A 10,886-nucleotide genomic window follows, 5' to 3' on the forward strand; every position below is an offset into this window, starting at 1 on the left:
TCCTGTACAAACTACCCGACCCCCCCAGTTTCTTTCCCTTTTCAACAAAGAGATCGGTTCCTTACAGATGTGTGTACTGGGTTACCCCCCTTTTCCCTTTCGACCAACAAAGCGGCTGGATAGCCAATCTATACTACTTTTCCTCCCTCCTTTCCTCATTGAACCACGTCCTACATTCATGCTCCACCCCACCGCACCTTTCTTTCCTCTTTGAACCAAGACCTAGATTCGATTACAGATCATAAAAGATCCACATGCAGCTAGAGCAATGATGGTTTCAAAGAAACATATACCTTAGGGTCGTCGGGATGTGGCAAGGCATGCGGCGGGAGGCCGGATCTGCCCACACTACGTACGGCAGCGAGGAAGAAGGGGTCGGTGGCCCTCCCGCATAGGCGCTGGGTGAAAGAGAACAGCGCAGCCGGCAGTGGATTGCCTCCCTCGCCGAAGGCGATAGAGTTAATGCTGCACCTCCTCCCCTTCCCGGTGCGACGGGATACTGACGCCTCCTTCACAAGCTGTGAGGGGGAGAGAGACAAGAGGCCAACGCAGTCTTGTTTAGATGTGGTGAAGAGAGGGTGAGAGACTGTGAATATAGCAAACCCTAGCAAATGAACACTGAGCCTCCAGCGTGTAACATATATGTATTGCGGCGAGCGTGTGGAGAGTGCAAACCCTAGCGAACAAGCGCCGAGGCTCCCGCTTATATATATACTAATGTAGTACGGACTGAGCTCCGGTGCCTTCACTCCATCTGCTTTTGGCTGTATGACAGGTGAGCCAGCCACATTTTGGGCCCACCTATCATAAACCCAAAGGCAGGTGCACTAAGTCAATGAAGGTGCGTCCATATAGTACTCTCGTGTGTATACGACTAATATATAGTAGAGTGGTTTTCTTATTCTCTCCATAACAATCGTTTTAAATTGTGTAAGTACGAAACGAAACTCTTTATTTAATGTACAGAGGGAGTACTACTTCCGATGAACTAACGATCCACGCCCACGTGTCCTGGTCGCACTTCCTGTCCTTCACATGTGGTACACTACCCTCCCTTAAGTGAACAACCACACATGCGCCAAATTATCGGAAACGTGTGAGAGTGTGTACAAATAAAGAATTTTAATTTCAATTATCGGAAAGCTTTGAGAGTATTACAAAGTTTGACTTCAGTCAAATCTAATATGCGGAGTAAATAAAAATGGAGGGCTACTACGCCCATCCGAGTTTTTAGTCCACACCATTTTTTAAATCAAAGTTAATAGATGGACAAATAAAATTACAGGGGAGCTGGAGACAAAGTTGTGAGAAGGCTTAGAAATCAATACAAAACTTATGCTCTTAGTACCAACGTCGATCCTTCTTCGAGGAAACATTTGGTTCATAGCCAATTGTGTGATAAAATTGTACCAACGTGAAAGACGACTGCGTCTCCAACGCAACCAAGATGAACTGACGAAGGATATCATCTTTGTGTGTAACAAGCAAAGAGCACTGATGGAAGACAACTTGTTTTTCATTGAAAATCGATCAGCTTCACCAGCCGACGCAACCATGAGGCGCGACCATGAGCATCGATAGTTTGTGGTCAATTTTTTTTGTCCTAGTTTTTTTGTTTCTTGTTGCTACATTATATACTTGTGGGAGCTTAGATGTGATATCCTTAAATAACATCTAGATGTGAATTGGACAAACTGATTTTCTAACGTACCAAGAAAGAAAACTCGATCAAAAACACGCCCCCGCTTCCAGGTCGCGAGAGTCGTCGCGCACACACACATAGACATAGACATGCATATCTGTGTTTACGTAAAATTCCAGTTCCATCTTCATCTCCAATCATATTTGTCCAACTGGCACATTATTCATGTTGTTAATTATATATGCAGCAATATTAACGTACAACATCTCTTGTTTGCGCACGTCCGGACCGCTGCCACGGCCGGTCCTGACCAACCCGAACCCTCTTCATCACCCGCGCGTGCTTCCCGCCCAAAACGGCCAGTGCCGCATTCATACCCGGCCAGAGCGGACGCGACCTCTCACTGGAGCCGGCATTGAAGCGGCGCGCCGGCCAAGAGAGCGTCACCCGTGCCGCTTCCGGGTGCACGCGGCTGCTCCGCGTTCAAAGGTCGCAATAGCCGGCTACAACATGCATGTAAAAAGTTTTTGGGAGTCCGTGCTACAGCTAGCTGTCCTCCCCCAACTCGTCAATCTCTTTCAGTAGTGCTAGTAGTACTCCATGGCGCGATCCATCGACAAGCAAGCGGGAAAGTTATCGTATACTCGGTTTGCGGTGAGTGGCATGCCGAGCGACCGTGTGGGGTCGAGCCGTGGAGGAGGGTGAGACACGAACAAGACAGACGCGATTTACTGTGTGATTTGATTGCTCCTTAGTGGCCCCTACACGTACTCCCCCTACGTGTATACAACAGTCACATGTACACATGGACGCAAAAACGCGCGCGACGCCCTAATGCATGCATGTCCAAGCACACGACGGAACACACACGGTCACGCTAAGTGCTCAACTTACACGTGCATGCACACACATACTCAGTCAGGGTGAGCCAGTGACCGTATAAACACCGGAAAATATATATATTGAGCGCAATGAGCGTATTACAAGTCCACTGACCGTATTTTTACAACTATACAGTGACAGACAGTGTATTTATCTCGTTTGAAATTAATCCATATTAACCGTAGAGGAGGCAGTATGGACTAGCATTACTTGCGCGTGGTGGCTCGCAGGACAAGGAGAAACTTTTGACTAATGCAAGCTCTCCCTTGCTCAGGCGGTGGATGTGCAACAGTTAATTCGGTGTCAGATTGCCAGAAGCATATACTACTAGTGCTACTATTGTTCGACTTCCCGAATAGGCGAATAACCAAGCGCAAAGTTTACTAATATAGTCTATAAAGGTACGTACTATACTTGTACTAGGAACCGTATGGAGGAGCGTCTGCACTCTTATTATAATTTTAAAATGTGATAAAGCAATCTTCAACACATTTGGTTATCTTCGAGGGTTCTCGCATGTGATAATGGAAGTTGATTGCATGAAACACTCGCGACAATTCTCGCTTAATTCTGGCTCATATCTTGTTACAAATAGTAGCGCTCGGTAATATTTCCTCTTTTTTTATTATTCAGCATGTAAACAGGTCAGCAAACCATGCGGCGCATCTTCGTGCGAACTGTGATTGCTGCACTTTGAATGTGGCCGAGAGCTGGCTTGATGAAGCACCTCGCTTCCTACTTATTTTTTTGCGGGTTACCTCGCTTCCTAGTGACCAGTGTCTTGGCCGATCGTCCTAAGAATGCTTATATATGAACAAAGCTCTCTCATTTACCCGCAAAATTGATTGAGCCATATTAACCGGAAAGGAGGGAGTATGGACTAGCACTACTTTTTGGTGTGTTCCGTCAACTCGCAAAACGATGAGAAGCTTGCAGGACGAGGTGAAGCTCGCTTACGCCTTTTGACTAATGCAACCTACCCTCGGTGGACATGCATCAGTCCATTCGGTGTCAGATTGTTAGAGGCATACACTGTAGTACTACCTTCGTCCGGGTTTATTGCTCCCTATTGTATTTCTTGCCAAATTTTGACCAAAGATTAAACTAACAAATGTTCATGCATGTCATCAAACATTATATTTTTGAAAACTATGTTCAAATACGAATCCAATGAGATATTTTTTCTTGACATGCATTAACATTTTGTTAGTTAACTCTTTAGTCAAAATTTGGCACAAACTACAAAGGGGACCTACCCTCGGTGGACATGCATCAGTCCATTCGGTGTCAGATTGTCAGAGGCATACACTGTAGTACCCAACATGCGGAGTACCATCATTGTTCGACTTCACGAAGAGGCGAAGAGCCAAGCGCAGTAGTACGAGTAGTACTACTACTAGAACCGCATGGTGGAGCGTTTGTACTCTTATTTCTTTTTATCTCTGATAAAGTACACGTTCATTCCGGAGAAGGGCAGAAAACGGCAGCCCAACATCAACATGTAATGAATGATATCGATCAACCAACCATGCTCGAATATATCTTGGCCTTCATGCGAACCCATCTATGTGTTCTCGCCCCTCATCTCTCTCAAGGAACGGGGGGTTGGCTCTTTGCCGTCAATTGAGATCGGTTTGCTCACACTCCTATCCCACATGTCAGTGATATGCCAAGAGGAGGTGCGTTGACCAACTGGCCATACGCGTACTTGGTTTTGAACCTTCATACTACTCCTCCCTCCGTCACAGTTTACAGGGCACGCTTCAATATGATGCATTTCTCTCAATGCATTTTCACCACCAGAGAGACTTTAGACGCGTTTGGTTTAATGCTCAATTAATTAGGGTGTGGTAACCGCAATCAAGTCCACAATTTTCTCTCCATGTAACTACAGAATGGAGTAAGTGCATGCATGTGTGTACCCGGGGTGGAAGCACTGCATGCATGTGTGTACACATTATTCCCTCTACTAGTAATAGACGCCGTGCTATAACTACCAATGCTATTTTTCAGGCCGATCGCTAGTCGCCTTGGTCCCACGGATCTTTTTTCTTTTTTCTGAAGCGCGTTGTATAAACAGTGACGGATGGAGTAGTATGAGCGGATTCAAAGACGAGTGTATTGATGGTTGCTTCTTCATAGCAACTTACAATGGGAAAGGTGGGGCTTATGATTTGACTACTCATTACTCACTATTAATGCGGCGCAACGACCGGGCTGAGTCTCCCATGCGGTTGTGCACTACCCCCTTGGTTCTTAAATATACTCCGGAGTATATTTGTCTTTATAGAGATTTCAACGAGTGACTACTCAAATATTTGTCTTTTTAGAGATTTCAAATGGACTGCACATACGGATGTATATACATATTTTAGAGTGTAGATTCTCTCATTTTGCTCCGTATGTAGTCACTTGTTGAAATCTCTAGAAAGACGAATAGAATATTTAGGAACGTAGGGAGTACACATACGAAGCAAAATGAGTGAATCTACACTCTAAAATATGCCCGTTTGAAATTTGTAAAAAGACAAATATTTAGGAACGAAGGAGTATAATTTTGTGCATGGCACATGGACCCGGATGATGAAGAGGCTTCTGGCAATGCTATCAAGCTTCCATCATTTATTTACATAATTAACGTACTATACAAATAATTTTCCAGCGAGACATGAAATTGTACAATGGTGTGAGCTTTCAGCTTCTGTTTCGCGTGTCTTGCCATCGATGCTCTTTCGAAAACAATAAAAAACTAACTTCCTTGCTAATGCATGTCAATTATTAGCAGATCAAAGCTAATAATTACATCACAACTGAAGACAGAGTTGTGAGAAGGTGTTAAATTAAAATTGATCCATGCTTTCATTGGCAGCAACGTCCCCCCAGCTCCGTCTAAATCAACAAGGCATGTTGGGAAAAATTAGCTGTCTGGAGCATGCAACATTCCGATCATTTTGTGCAGTTCCACTAAAATAGAGCTGAGCGACTCTGTTCCAAAGATATTAAGTGTGATTATGATAATAGAGGACTGCTGATGAAACAATAAACACATAAATAGAAGCCGGTCACCTTTGCGGTCTCTTTTAAGACTAACTAGTTGGAGAAGATTAGGCTCAGAGTTGGATGAGGAGGATAGAACAAAACCAATCTCCCTTTGTGCAGTCGCACTGAAATGTAGAGACGTTGCCCATGTGACATTTTAGTACAACTGCACAAAACACTCTTAAGAAAAAAATGATGTGTGCAGTTCATGAAAAGGTCACAATAGCAAAGAGGTGAAATGGATAGCCCTGTTTGAAAAAAAGAGGTAGAAAGGAAACAATTACTGGCCAATAACAGTTGATGACACATGCGACGACAAAAAAGAAACATATTCCTTTCCCTAAGGGAAGATAACAACACGGTTGTGTTTGTCTAAAACGGTGTGAGGACGAGAATGCAATATGGAAAGTATGCTGGACTTGCTACGTTTTGGGCAAAGAACTATGGAAGATCCACATGCAGCAACGTGGGAAGACGGGCAGTGGAGCAAGGCCGGAGGGGATACCTGGAGGTCGTCGTGATGTAACTAGGTGAGCGGCGGCGGGCAGAATCTACGAGCAGGTGGCGTAGGCCCTGCCGCGCCGGAGCTTGGTCAGAGAAAACGACATGTACCGCAGATCGGGACGTGCTGCCTCGGCGCCGTCGAACGGAGAAACGGTGCACTTCCTCCCTTTCCCCCGGCGGACGGGATGCGGCCGGATCAGTGACCAACGGTGAGAGAGAGAGAGAGGCCACCGTACTCCCTTTCCCCTGGCGGACGGGATGCGGCCGGATCAGTGACCAACGGTGAGAGAGAGAGAGGCCACCGCACTCCCTTTCCCCCGGTGGACGGGATGCGGCCGGATCAGTGACCAACGGTGAGAGAGAGAGAGAGGCCACCGCAACCTTGTGTGAGATACTCTGAAGAGCGACAAACCAGGCACGCAAGGCTCCATTGTATATAGTGAGCGGACTACCTTTTTCTTCATAAAAATGGTTTTATATTCTGTGTACGTGCCATTGAGCACTACTAGGGAAAAGCCTATACACATAATCTTACCAGCAGCGCTCCTCAAAATACGACGCTACTGCTATTTAGCAGCAGTGCGTGACAGCAAAACGCGCTGCTGAAAGGAAAATAGCAGTAGCGCGTCCACACCAAACCGCGCTACTGCTCTATTTGCCATGACCTCGCAACCCAGCTAGTTATTGCAGTAGCGCCCTATATAGAACCGCACTACTGCTATATAAGTTAGCAGCAGCGTGCTTCTAAGAAAATTGCTACTACTAAGATCAGCCCACAAGTTTAGTCCCACCTTGCTCCGCGAACAGAGTGTTTACCACCTTAAATATCTTACTTCTGAAACTATCACAACCAGTTGGTCTTCACTGAACTCTATGTGTAGAATTTGTGGCTGCAATATGAGTCCTCTCCGGTTCCTACCGGAGAGGACTCATATTGACAATTCAGATTGTACACAAAAATATCATTCATGGCCAATGTATTTTTGCATTGATGTATTTTTGTATACTTACACTTAGCAATAGCGCTTTATATGGAAAGCGCTTCTGCTATTCAGATTAACTGTAACGCGTTTTGGCAAATGCGCTACAACTATCCCTACCTTATCCCCACGCGCACGACCGACCCTCTCTCTCACTCACACTCTCACTCTCGCCCGCGCGCCGATAACCGTCGTCGTGCGTCGCCGCCGCCGCCGAGGTACTCCCCTCCTTCCGTCCCTCGTCCCTCCTCCTCGCACATCCTCCCTCCGCCTGCGGCCGCCCCTTCCTCCTCCTCGCACATCCTCCCTCCGCCTGCGGCCGCCCCTCCCTCCTCCGCCACCGCCCTCCTCCCTCTGCCTGTGGCCGCCCCTCCTACGCCGGCAGCCCTCCTCCCACTGCCCTCGACCTCACCACCGCCACCCGAGCCCACCCAGCACCGCCGCCTCCTGATCCCGATTAATAGTAGTTGTAGTTGTAGTTGTAGTTGTAGTTGAACTACTTTAGTTGTAGTTGAACTAGTTTAGTAAGTAAATTAATAAACTAGTTGAACTAGTTGAATTAATAGAACTAATGTATTTTTAGTAAGATAATTAATATAACTAGTTGAATTACTTTATTTTTAGAAAGAAATAGTTTTTTTCTATTTATAGTAAGTTTATATTTAGTATGAACTAGTTGAATTAATAAACCTAGTTGAACATGTCATATTTATTTTTATTTTTTAGTTTAAGCAATTATTCGGGATTGATTAGTGATAAATTATACAGTTTTTGCTTTTGCAAAAATCAATGAGCCCTCCATCATCCCCGCCGTCGTCCCCGTCACCGACCCCCTCCGATATCAAGGTGAGACCAGCCAAATATCCATGTATATATTGTGTTGCTCAAATAGGATATGTGGTTTCCCAAGTGGTCGTTCATGTTCAGTTTACACCTCCGAGTGGCCTATGTTTTGCCGGAGTGTTGATTAATTTTTCGTTCCGGCAAATTTCAGGCGCTCGATATGTCCTTTTTTTTAGCAAAGGTCATGCCGGATTTTTCCGTGAATTCTGGCCTGACTTGTGCTAGAATATGTACAAGTTTAATCTTTGAATTATGAACGTAGGAAATGTCGTACTCGGATGATGACAGTCTCCCAGGGGAGTGCAGCTGGTGCCACGATGATCGAGGTATGTGCGACAGGTTCGTTGAGCTGGATGAAGATCGGCGCTTCAGCATTAAGCTCGAGGAGACCTTCGATGTTGAAATGGTATGCAACAACGACAAGTGTTTTTTTCGTAATTAAGCATGACTTCAACTATTTCAACGTCTAATTTTCATATTTTACAATTCGACTAGCTTATCCCATGCCATGCAAGACGCTATGTCTTGGAGAGGATGGGTTTTGAAGACCATGAAAATTTTGAAACAAAGAAAATACACCTAAGGACCCATCGTGATATGGATTTTGAAGTAAATCTGTGCAATGCTCAGAGCGTAACCCATTTTGGTTGCCAAAATTTGGAAGCACTTTGCAAAATGTATGGTTTTTATGAGGGTATGATTATCACCATGGATCTTGGTGATCCTGACATTGAGCAAGACAATATGGACATTTGGGTCCTTGTTGATACGCTTCCGATTGTACCGCTATGTGAGTTTCTCAAACATAGTTATTAACTAATTTATATTGTTTATTTCAAAATAGTTGACAACTTATTTCCATTGACAACTTATTTTGATTCTTCAAAGACTGTGCGGAAGATGGTAGACAAAACCCACTACACCGATGGCTCCGAATTAACTTATAAGGAGAAAAATCATCTGATCGCATTTTGTACTCTTCTTGGGGATTACAATAACTATTATCGAACTCCTCCAAATTATGGTGAATACGTGCCACTAGTGCATGTGTTTAACCACGGTAACTTCTCTGGAGATACCCTTGTAAGATTTTTTAGTATTACGACATCCGTGCATCTTTTGCATACTTCTAAAACTAGTACATCATTGCTAACTACGAAGTTATTACTATGTTTTTCAACAGAAACTCCCGATGGATTGTGTGCCTCATCTGATGTATCTGAATGGTCGCCTTACAGTTCTGAACATACTGCCAGGTAAATCTAGGGAGCTCACCTGTGCATATCGGATTTCTAAAACCGGTGAACACATGTTCATCAAAGAATGGAAGAAATGTATGGACATTCACAAGGAGGTTCCTGGAAGTAACATCCAGCAAAAGGCAAGAATTGGAGACAGGCTAATCTCCATTCTCCAGGATGGAGAGTCAGGGGCTATCTTGTTTTTTGCTATTTTATCTTAGAAAATGTAGTAGGTCTTAATCGAATATAGTAGGTCCTATGAGGTACAATATGTTTATTATGTGGTAATGTGTTAGAGTTGATAATGAGGAGTACTTGTGATTACGACTAGTGACCAATTTGCTATGTGATGTCATTGATGAAAACGATGATCTTGAGGAGGTGTTATATGACAATGATGTATTATGATGATAAGTTGTTAATGATATGATGATGATGATATTATTATATCATTGGGTGAAAGAACCGTGGATTAGTTTCAAGTGGATGGACATCCACTTTAAACTAGTCCACGGTTCTTTCACCCCGTGATGTAATAACTCATTATGATGTAAAAACAATCTCTAAATTCCTGTTGTATGAAAACTTGTGTAAAGGTGTATGAATACAACATGAAATAAAAAAGAAATAAAATATTAAATAATAGTAGTAGCGCGGGCAAGGAAAAGCGCTACTACTAATTACCAGTAGCGCTCTTCTGCAGAAGCGCTACTACTAAGTCAATTTAGCAGTAGCGTGGGTCTAGGCACGCTATTGCTAAGCTTTAGCTGTAGCGCCTTATCAGTAGCGCTCCTGCCCGCGCTACTGATAGGCCTAAAACCCGCGCTGCTGCTAGGCTTTTCCCTAGTAGTGGAGCGCTATAACTTTATTTAAAAATAAAGCGGCAACGCGTCAAGTCGAACTTTGTTTCATGTAGGCATGGTACACGACCTCCCTAGGTAAACAACTGCTACAGGCATTCAAATTAGCACGTGGGTTGCCATTTCTTAAAGAAATGAGCTCCACCGTGTACCCACGCGGGTGTGGCTGGGCACGAAGCGTGAGTACGTGCACGATGCACCTATTCTCTTCTTGTATATGTAGACCACCTACGTGGGGTTGTGTGAGAGAGATACAAACCTAGAGAGACATAGTGTGTGGGTTCTTGAGAGTTTTTTTGGGGGGGTTCAATCAAAAAATGTAACATATGCAATGTGTGTGAAATAGAGTCCTAGATATAACATATATATAGAGGGGGCGATCCACGAGAAGAGAGTGGAGGTATCACCGGCTTGAGGTGTCCATAGAATCGTAAAGAGGGATGATGTGTGTGTGTGTGTGTGCGTGCGCGATTGATAAAGAGTGCCATCGAATTTGTGTGTGCCCACGTCAAAGATATAGAGTGGCTGGCCTACTGGAACGTGAGAGGGGACATTTGCAGTTTGTATCTATGTCATGGATACTTACCTGCAACGCTCGACTATCAATGTGTGGTGGGGGAAGAGGGAGGCCCAATTAACTATAGAGGTACAATGGCTGGTATATGTGTAGAGGAGGAGAGAGGCCTACCTCATATATTAAGGAGATCGATCTGCCTCATGGATTAGGGAGATCGATTGACATCCATGCATATGTGCATGAGAGGAATAAGGTTGGGAGAGAGACAGCGCTAGAGTGTTGGAGGGGGTGGTAGTGGAGTTGCTTCTAACAAATGGTGGGATATGCTTGCTAGACAAATGGAGGGCACGCGCGCAATATCAATAAGAGAGGAGATGG

The sequence above is a fragment of the Triticum dicoccoides genome, chromosome 2B (assembly GCF_002162155.2).
Source record: "Triticum dicoccoides isolate Atlit2015 ecotype Zavitan chromosome 2B, WEW_v2.0, whole genome shotgun sequence".
Classification (NCBI taxonomy): domain Eukaryota; kingdom Viridiplantae; phylum Streptophyta; class Magnoliopsida; order Poales; family Poaceae; genus Triticum; species Triticum dicoccoides.